Source organism: Aedes albopictus, chromosome 2 (assembly GCF_035046485.1).
Source record: "Aedes albopictus strain Foshan chromosome 2, AalbF5, whole genome shotgun sequence".
Classification (NCBI taxonomy): domain Eukaryota; kingdom Metazoa; phylum Arthropoda; class Insecta; order Diptera; family Culicidae; genus Aedes; species Aedes albopictus.
The window spans coordinates 114114876-114125484 of NC_085137.1; positions in this window are offsets into that span (position 1 = coordinate 114114876).

Here is a 10609-nt window from a genome sequence, read left to right on the forward strand (position 1 = left end):
TGTCGCGCTCCAGTAGGTTAATAATAGGAGACCGTATCGGAGCACAGTGGTTCAATTTTGATGGTGGAACTTCCGATGAGAATAAATGACTGAAAATGGTAACTTACAATGTTGTTCTCGATAGATATGCCACAAGTTGGTGTACCTTTAATCTGTCAAGGACCAATTTGCATTTGTATATCCTGTGGCAGGCACGAAGATATTATATGCCAAAAGAAAGCAAAATCTTACTAAACTCTTGTTTCAGCGCTTCGGCTATATGGACTCATCCTCGCAAATTCTCACATTCTGTACCATTGCGTACCGAGAATAGCAGAAGATCTCCTTGGCAGCATACCCGAGTGCGATTGGATTCATTCACAAACGAGGTTAAGTTTATACCCAAGTAACACACTTGTTACCGAAGAGTCACGGCGGCGCAGGTTTTTGTTGTGCAGAAGTCACTGTGACTTACTTCTAGCAAGTAAGGGTTTATTTGTTAGAAGTAAGTCACAGTGACTTCTGCGCAACATAAACCTGCGCCGCCGTGACTCTTCGGTGACAAGTGTGTTACTTGGGTAGTCGATAGTGTCCGCTTGTAATTACCATTACCTTCATACAGCATCACCGTACGACAACGATTTTGGTTGGACCGACTGCGACTACCAACCGGTCCGTACCAAGAAGAGACCAAGGAGAGACCCGATGCCGACAGCAACACCCAACCTGAAACCAACCCAGCCAAGAGTCTCCGGGGAGATGACATTTTGGGGCGGGTTGGGAATGATAAACATGATCGGTGGGGATTCTATGGTGGCCTATCCGCGCAGTAGGCAACCATCTTTGCCGGTAGTGGAATGATATGGGTATAAGGTTCTGCGTGTCCATCGATAGTAAATCATGACTAATCGAGCAACGAGGATGTGAACTTCACACGGCTGAATGCCAGCTAGATTGTATAATTGTTGCTCATAATTTCAGTATTGTTGAACAAAGTTGCATACGGTGCTAACTTTAACTCTCCTAGGATATTACACTAGCCGCACTACGATGACGTTGTGAACGTTCAGCGAGCCTGTCTGGGTCGTATTCACCCCAACATCTTACTACGGTTAATTTGATGAAATTGCAAAAACACGATATTTTCCGATATATGTAAGTTCCCACGCAAATTCCAAATGAGTAGAGCATCGCCCAAATGTTTACGAATTAAGCTGGAAGTTTGACCAGAGCGGAACGTATACTGAAACCTCCTTTTAGGCCATGGGTTGGGGGTGCATAAATTAAAAAAGTGCATAAAAAGAGGGAATTTTGTACAAAAGTTAAGTCAGGTCGTTAATGAATAAACTTAGTTAGCGAGAACAGGTTATGCACCTGGGTATTTGAGATGAGACCAATAAGGTCTCTAGGAAAATCTCAGAGAGTTTAAAATAGGGGGTTTCAAGGCGTATAAGATACTTTTGAAGAGGTTTTAATAGGAAGGAGTCTCACGAGCCTTTAGAGGGCGTTATGAGGAGTTTCTCTTATTTATTTATTTTTATTTATTTAAATATTTCACCGCCTTGAATTAAAAGTAAATTCCTCATACCATCTTATGCTAAAATCTTAATTATATTTTGAACATATATTTTGAAACATTAAAGTCGAACAGATCACTCTTACTATTGAACAAACGAAAACATGTACATACATACATTTATTTGTTCCACATCATTAAGACAAGACATAATCAACAATAGTACGCCACAATACTCGGTTTGTGGCTGCCGCTCTCCATCCTCGGTCACGCCCAATGCTCGCCAAGTCACGCTCCACCTGGTCCACCCATCGTGCTCTCTGCGCTCCACGCCTTCTTGTGCCAACCGGATCCGTTGCAGACACCAGATTTGCAGGGTTGTTGTCCGGCATTCTTGCAACATGCCCTGCCCATCGTATCCTTCCGGCTTTGGCCACCTTCTGGATGCTGGGTTCGCCGTAAAGTGCAGCGAGCTCGTGGTTCATTCTTCTTCACCACACACCGTTCTCCTGCACACCGCCGAAGATCGTTCTTAGCACGCGTCGCTCGAAAACTCCGAGTGCTTGTAGGTCCTCCTCGAGTATGGTCCATGTCTCGTGCCCGTATAGGATCACCGGTCTTATTAGCGTTTTGTACATGGTGCATTTGGTGCGTGGGTGAATCTTTTTCGACCGCAGTTTCTTCTGGAGCCCGTAGTAGGCCCGACTTCCGCTGATGATGCGCCTCCGAATTTCACGGCTCACGTTGTTGTCAGCCGTCAGTAAGGATCCGAGGTAGACGAATTCCTCCACCACCTCGAAAGTATCCCCGTCTATCGTAACATTACTACCCAGACGGATCCGGTCGTTTTCGGTTCCGCCTACCAGCATGTACTTTGTTTTTGAGGCATTCACCACCAGTCCGACCTTTGCTGCTTCGCGTTTCAGGCGGGTGTACAGTTCTGCCACCGTTCCAAATGTTCTAGCGATAATGTCCATGTCGTCCGCAAAGCACACAAATTGACCGGATTTTGTGAAAATCGTTCCCCGGCTGTTGAGCCCGGCTCGTCGCATCACACCTTCCAGCGCGATGTTGAAAAGTAGACATGAGAGTCCGTCACCTTGTCGCAGTCCCCGGCGAGATACGAATGAACTGGATAGTTCACCCGAAACCCTTACGCAGTTTTGCACACCGTTCATCGTTGCTTTAATCAGTCTAGTCAGCTTCCCAGGAAAGCCGTTTTCGTCCATGATTCTCCATAGCTCTGCGCGGTCGATACTATCGTATGCCGCTTTGAAGTCGATGAACAGGTGGTGCGTTGGGACCTGGTATTCACGGCATTTCTGGAGGATTTGCCGTACGGTAAAGATCTGGTCCGTTGTCGACCGGCCGTCGATGAAGCCGGCTTGATAACTTCCCACGAACTCATTTGTTTTAGGTGACAGACGACGGAAGATGATCTGGGATAGAATTTTGTAGGCAGCATTCAAAATAGTGATCGCCCTGAAGTTCTCACATTCCAAATGGTCGCCTTTCTTGTGAATGGGGCAGATTACCCCTTCCTTCCACTCCTCCGGTAGCTGTTCGGTTTCCCAGATCCTGACTATCAGCCGATGCAGACAGGTGGCCAACTTTTCTGGGCCCATCTTGATGAGTTCAGCTGCGATACCATCCTTACCAGCTGCTTTGTTGGTTTTGAGCTGGTGAATGGCATCCTTAACTTCCCTCAGCGTGGGAGTTGGTTCATTTCCGTCCTCCGCTGCATTGGCGTCGTCGTCATTTCCTCCGTTGCCGTGGGCTCCCGTGCCTACGCTCTCCACGCCGTTCAGGTGCTGATCGAAGTGCTGCTTCCACCTTTCGATCACCTCACGTCCGTCCGTCAAGAGGCCTCCGTCTTTATCCCTGCATATTTCGGCTCGCGGCACGAAGCCGTTGCGGGATGCGTTGAGTTTCTGATAGAACTTCCGTGATTCTTGGGAACGGCACAGCAGTTCCATTTCTTCACACTCCGCTTCTTCCAGGCGGCGCTTTTTCTCCCGAAAGAGGCGGGTCTGCTGTTTCCGCTTCTGTTTGTAACGTTCCATGTTCTGTCGAGTCCCTTGCTGCAGCATTACCGCCCTCGCTGCGTTCTTCTCCTCCAAAACCGTTCTGCACTCTTCGTCGAACCATTCTTTTCGTCGATTCCGTTCCACGTACCCGATGGTGCTCTCGGCTGCGTCGTTGATGGCTGCTTTCACTGTACTCCAGCAGTCCTCTACGAAAACAGTCAAAATTTCCGATAATCAAATCTTATATGAAAGGCCTCCGCAAACTATCGCGCCGGGTTGCCAGTTTTTTTTCAGAGCGATGAGTCTGCGACAGGCTGCATACTCAACTCAGGCAAGTTGGCTGGATTCGACCAAGGCAATAGACGAAGCGCTGGACTCCTTCTATCCGAATGATCTGCGTTGCATGATGCATGGTCCCCGACACACACTGTATATTCAAGGACGCTGCGACCTAATGCACAATATAATGATTTGAGATCATAGATGTCCTTGAAGAAGCTGGTATTTCGTTGAACAAATCCTAGGGCTGTAAACGCCTTCGTAGTAATAACGCAATAGTAATGTAAATGTGTTTATCAAACCGAAGTTAATTATTGATAATAGCTCCGAGATCACGGATTGACTCTACTAGTTCCAGGAGCTCCGATCTGACGGAATAGTCGAATTCAATACGAAAATGTCAGCGTGAGAACATAGCAGACTTCCATTTCTTTACATTTAATTCCATACCATTTTCTATACACCACAGGTTCAGCTCATTAACATCGTCCTGCAGCCTCCGACTTACCTGAATTGCCACAGGGATGTCAAAAATCGTTATTTGCAGATGACACAGGTATCTCAGCCAAGGGGCGTAGTTTACGTATCATTCGTAATAGATTGCAAAATAGTTTAGAGTTTTTTTCTTCTTATTTGCAAAAATGGAAGATTTCTCCAAATACTACCAAAACTCAACTTAACATATTTCCACATAAGCCAACCCGAGCAGAAGAAAATAACAAGAGAATAACATATCAAGGTATTTATCTTAAATACTACCATACCTTGATATGCCCTTCATTAGGTGGTAATAAGAGGCAAAATAACAAAAATGAATACCAATGATTTTGTATTAATAACACCTAGAAAATAACAGGTCTTGTTATTTCAATAATGAATGCATACCCGAGCAGGAACAAATAATTGACTCATAACTGCAGCATAACTAAGTCAGATATCATACCTGAACAAGGTATTGATCGGTTAGTCTGGTTTTGAAAATAACTTATTTTGGTATTTTGTAGGTATTGAGTCACCGACAAAAAATACTTCAACGCTATTGGTTTGGTATTGAGGACTGCTTGAGATATTATTCAATTATGGAAAAAATCACTATTTATATGGAAAAACGATCGATTATTATTTAGGTATTACAATACCTGATGTCATTATTCACATGGTATTCATAGAATACACACCAGTTATTATTTTAGGTATTTTACCTCTTATGCAGGTAAGGGTATGCGGTATACCGAAATATTTCGCCAAATACACCTCGAAACGAAATTTCGCGGAATTCCACGGAATTCACCTAGGCGAAATTTATGATTTTAAATTTCGTTTCGTTTCGCCAAATTCTAAAAATTTCGTTTCCAAAAAATAAATTTTGACGAAATAAAACGAAATTCCGCGGAATGTCTGGTAAATTCCGAAAACAAAAAAATAGTGTAAATGTCCACATCATCTTGCGAAGATCTTGCCAATCTCAAGTTACTCAAAAGTGTTAAAAAAAAACATTTCGAATAGCGAGAGACAAACCACTCCCAGGTTCTATAATAAAGACAGAAACAATTTTTAATATACTTCTAGGTATACTCAACATTTGCGATATGCGGGTCCATTCCTAATATTTTGGTTAAATTTCCTGATTGAACCAAATGCAAAAAACGCGAGTTAAGTTTTTGTCGTCAGTTTAGATCCCCAGCAGGAATTTTTAGCAGAGTTATGGAGAATATTAAGATAGGATGATATACAGGGGATAGACAAAATGACCGGAATAGGCAAAATTTTCACTTCTCAAAAATTTTTCAATTAGCTGTATCTTTTCGAAAAATGCACAGAATACTCTCAATTTTTTTCTGTGAGTTGATCAACTAGTGGTGCATCAGTTGTCAAAATTTGGAAAATATCGGGCTATTCTGCATGAAGTTATTAAAATTCTAGAAAATGGTAAAATTATCCAATAGCCAACTTTGAGCTGCTATATCTCTGGATTCAATGAACCGTATTCAATGAAGTTTTGGCCATTTATGATTTATAGAACGATCAGCAGGGCCATATAGCCGAGGCGGTAAACGCACGGGTATTCAGCATGACCATGCTGAGGGTGACGGGTTCGATTCCCGGTCGGTCCAGGATCTTTTCGTAAAGGAAATTTCCTTGACTTCCTTGGGCATAGAGTATCTTCGTGCATGCCACACGATATACACATGCAAAATGGTCATTGGCAGAGGAAGCTCTCAGTTAAAAACTGTGGAAGTGCTCATTGAACACTAAGCTGAGAAGCAGGCTTTGTCCCAGTGAGGACGTTACGCCAAGAAGAGGAGAGAGAGAGAGGAGAACGATCTTTGAAAAACTTTTGACCTAACTAGTACCTAGCCGTTCAAAACCAGAAAGATAGGCAAATGGGTCATCGTTGTGATTGTGTGTTTCAATTATGGCCCTTTGTTAATTTTCAACTTCTATTCAATTTCTCTCGTCGCACACTTGCGATTCAATCCATCGCTTCTTTCATTACTTTCGCTACTCCCTCCTTCTTTGAGCAGTATTAAGTTTACCGAGAAAAGCCAATAAAATTCAAATATCATAAAGTCATGCGGTGATTAAACCTAGAAAGTGAATTGAAAATGTTTGTTAGCTGGATTTCATCAGATTATGGTGATACTAGGTGAGATTTTTTTTTTTCAAGTATACATACATAAGTTCTGAAAAATCCTTTTTATTTTATTTTGTTTTTTCTTCAACTGTTGTAACAGTATGTTTAGCCCTAGGTTAGTTGATTTTGGGACCCACAGTCTCGAATCGAAAGACCCGAAGGTATAACTCACATTTTGCAAATTTTTTGGGAGAGGTATTCGAGCCCAGGTCCTTGGCGAAAAAGAACCATCACACCAGGTCCACTATAGTCCAGATCTATCTGGTAGAATTTTTAACCTCATAACCTAGAGATGATTGTGATATATTGTACGAATTTCAAGTTTGCGGATGCCTTTATATTTAATGTGCGCATTTTAACTGGGTATTTTCTGATAAATTCAATCATGTATCAATTTTAGGTTTAGATTTTAGGCTTTCCAGAAGGTACGCTATTCAACGGAGCTTGATTGGTAAACATTTCGCTGATGTATTCATATCATTGTTTCAGGTTTCTGATAAACAATCGGCATGAGAGTATCTTATGGCATAGCCGCAATAATGTAACGTATTATTGGTGTGCTCTTATAAAGTCATTGGAGCAATTTTATTAGCACAGATAAACCGCTTCCCATCGATCACCTTTTTAACGATTGATCCAAATTTTCGGTAGTTGGTCAATTGACCACTCGCGGCGATGGCATCGTTTTTACTCCTGTTTGACGTTTGCTCACTACTCCCACCTCGTGGTGCCCCGGCCAACCGTAATACGTTCAGCATTGGGTGGTTACGCTTTCGTGACGATGTTTTTAATGTGATTTGTTCCAAGTGTTACGTCTGTTTCTCTGTGTTATTAAATTATTGGTGTAATTATTCAAATTTTCAATATAGGTCGCGAAAAATTGAAAAAAAAATATAAATGGCACTGCTGTAAAAGAAGCTAAGGGATGAGAGTCTTAATGGAAATGCAATTCATTTCACTGCAAACACGCAATATCAATTCGCACAAAATTTATGTAACTGCAAAATTCCGCGGAACTTTTTCGGAAATTTCGTTTCGTTTCGAAAAATATCGAGTGAATTCGGATTTCGTATCGACCTCACGAAACATTTTTGAATATCGTTTCGTCTCGTACCGCATCGTATCAGAAATTTTATATATCGTATCGTTTCGTTTCGCCTTGAAAAAATCCCATACCGCGTACCCTTATATGCAGGGCTTATTAATACCTCATTCAGGTTGTAGGTATACTGTTTTCCATACCTGAGTTTGTTATTCTTTAGCTATTTTCTCTGCTCGAGTACCTAGAATTTCAAGAGCTGTATTTGTTATCCCAAAGTTACTGAATAACAAACTAATAACATTTCTTGTTATTAAATGTTTGATTTGTTCGATGACTTCATGAATGAATAGCAAATCTTGTTCTTCGGTTATTTCAACTGCTACACCAACAAATACTACATCAATACCAAACTCTGCTCAAATATATCCAACTGGTATTGTGATGTTCTCAATAACAATTTAAGATATTAGAGCACATGTTGCTCTTCGCATGGTATTTGCAAGGTATGCCCTTCTGCTCGGGAAGAGCCCTTTATTTGAACCCCTCAAGTAGACATGCTATCACTATGAGGGGAACTCGAATAAATTGGTCGGACGAAGTTAAACATCTAGGACTCTTACTAGACAAAAACTTTACTTTTAAAAACCACATAGAAAGTATTCAAACTAAGTGTAATATCATCAAGCGTTTATACCCACTTATTAATAGAAAATCAAACCTTTGTAGCAAAAATAAATAAGAAAGAAGCAACTTCAGAGGATTCAAAATAAAAATTTGAAAATGATTTTGAAGTTGCCTCCCTGGTATACTTAGCACTAATGAGTTGCATCAAATATCTAATATTAAAACATTGTAACAGATGTCAACTAAAATCATTGCAAACTTTCGTCAAAAACCGTGGCAGTCTTTTATTGCCTCTAAAGTCTGCAAAAAATCTTAACTGCTACAGCAAATGAAATGTAACAGGTTATTAATTAGTATTGATAATAGCTTAAATTTATTTTACCAAGTAAGGATGATACCCGAGCAAAGTCTGATAGCAAATTGAAAACTTGTTTTGATGTTGTGATTTTGCAAATTTTGATAACGCAGGTTGTTGTCGTTTATGTCGTTTTAACGTTTAAAACATCAAATATGAGCTGAAAAATGTTCCCGTAACAGCAAGTTGAAAACAGCTTCTGCCATCAGTGATAGCAAATTGATAACTGTTTTTGCAATCAGTGCAAAAAATGAAAAAAAAAATCATTAGATGTAGAGTTTTTGCGATTAATATGGAAACCTAAATACAATAAGATAATTGTACAAATAATGTATGATTACGACTCACTCAAAGTGCAAATTTTCGGTAATACCAATCCTTGTGTCTCTAAAAATGCTTAAGGTGGCAATTTTCTGAAAGTCCTTCTTAAAAAAGTAAGGAAAATGCATTCGGTTACTCAAATAATGAATCGAATGTTTCTGCAGAAACCACCTTAAAATGGAATGTTGTTGAAAAGAGGAAAGATAGAAATAATTTTTTTTTCAGTTATAAAAAGTTAAGACGGCCATATTGGTTTAGGCCGTTATCTTGAATTAATATTCCAAAACTTTTTTTCACCATGTTGGCAACCACCGATTTCCAAATTTTTGCATCAATTGAAAGCTATGAAATTTATACACAATACATCAAAAAATTAGAGATGTATTTTTCTCCTATCATCTGCCGTTTCAAAAAAAGGGAAAATTGCCACCCAAAACATTTCTAAAGACAAGGTATAAATCTAGCTGTAAATAGTGGGCTGGTTTCAGCGAGAGTTACTCAATATGAGGCAGATTTAACAAATGCATACCTTAATCGTTACACCATTGCTGTCAAATTTTGCTGCTACCATCATCAATTACACCAAGTTTAGACGGAATACTACCAGCAGAGTTTATCAGATGGAAAAGATAATACACTATGGGTACTTGTCTGTCATCCTAAACGTTTCCTGACCGATGACTGCTGCCCTAAAGGCAGGTCAGTGTCAACGAGTTTCCTGTAACCCCACTCGCTAGACACTAGAAAAAATGGTCAATTACGAAATGTTAACCACAGCATGTACCGCAAACAAAACATTTTGATCAACACAAGTGAGTCAGTGAACGATTGAACGAATATCCGACAAATTATGATTGTTTTGATAGGCGATGTTTCGCTTTAGGTGCCATGTGACTCACGCCCAAGTCCGGATTTTACACAGAGAAGAACTCTGTTCAAAGCGCAGCAGCTCGGTGAAGAACTTGGCGAACATGCTTGGTCATCTTCTACGCCGGCTAAAGGTCAGATTCACAAATTTATAGCCCCTCCCGACGCTGCGCCGACCGGATGGCTTGAACCAAGTGGACATCGCACACTGAATGGCCATATTTGTTCGATAAAGGTGATATTTTGATCGGTAACTGCTAGCTAGCGGCAGCTTTCCTTGAATCATTGGCGAAGGCAGGCGGCGTGACGGCATGGCGGCTGCGAGGTTCTTCGATCGATCGGGCAGATGAGCATACAAATGGACCGCCCATCGATGCATTGCACGGTAAATCGCAGGCGTTTAGTGCAATTGTTATAATTTACATGGCTGGCAGAAGCTGACGGCGATGGCAGTGTCTGGGCTTTCTCGTAAGGTCACCATGTCAGGGCTGATTAATCTGATTATCGTGCGTGGTGGGATGTTACAGTAAGTTATCATTATTGGAGCTTTCGAATATAGACTGTTTGAAAAGTTTGGAAAACACCTTTATGCAATTCAGTATCATAATTTATGTTTTTTGCATTTGATTTTGGTATCATAATGGTCATTTTTTCGGAACTAGTTCATTATGCAACTGAAATGAGTTGCATAATGAAAAATAGTTGTATAATGCTCATAATGCAACTCATTTGAGTTGCATTATGAACATTATGCAACACAAATGAGTTGCATTATGAAAACATCATTGCATAAAATTGTGTATGGAATTTTTTCAGCACTCTTTGTATTTATCCGGCTAGTGCTGAAAAAATCAACTTTTTGCAACTCGTTACATAAATAACTATCATTTATTGGTTTTTGATCGTTTTATTTTTTTGCTCGGTGATATTGATCTTCGATTAATTAAGCATCCGCTTCTACGCT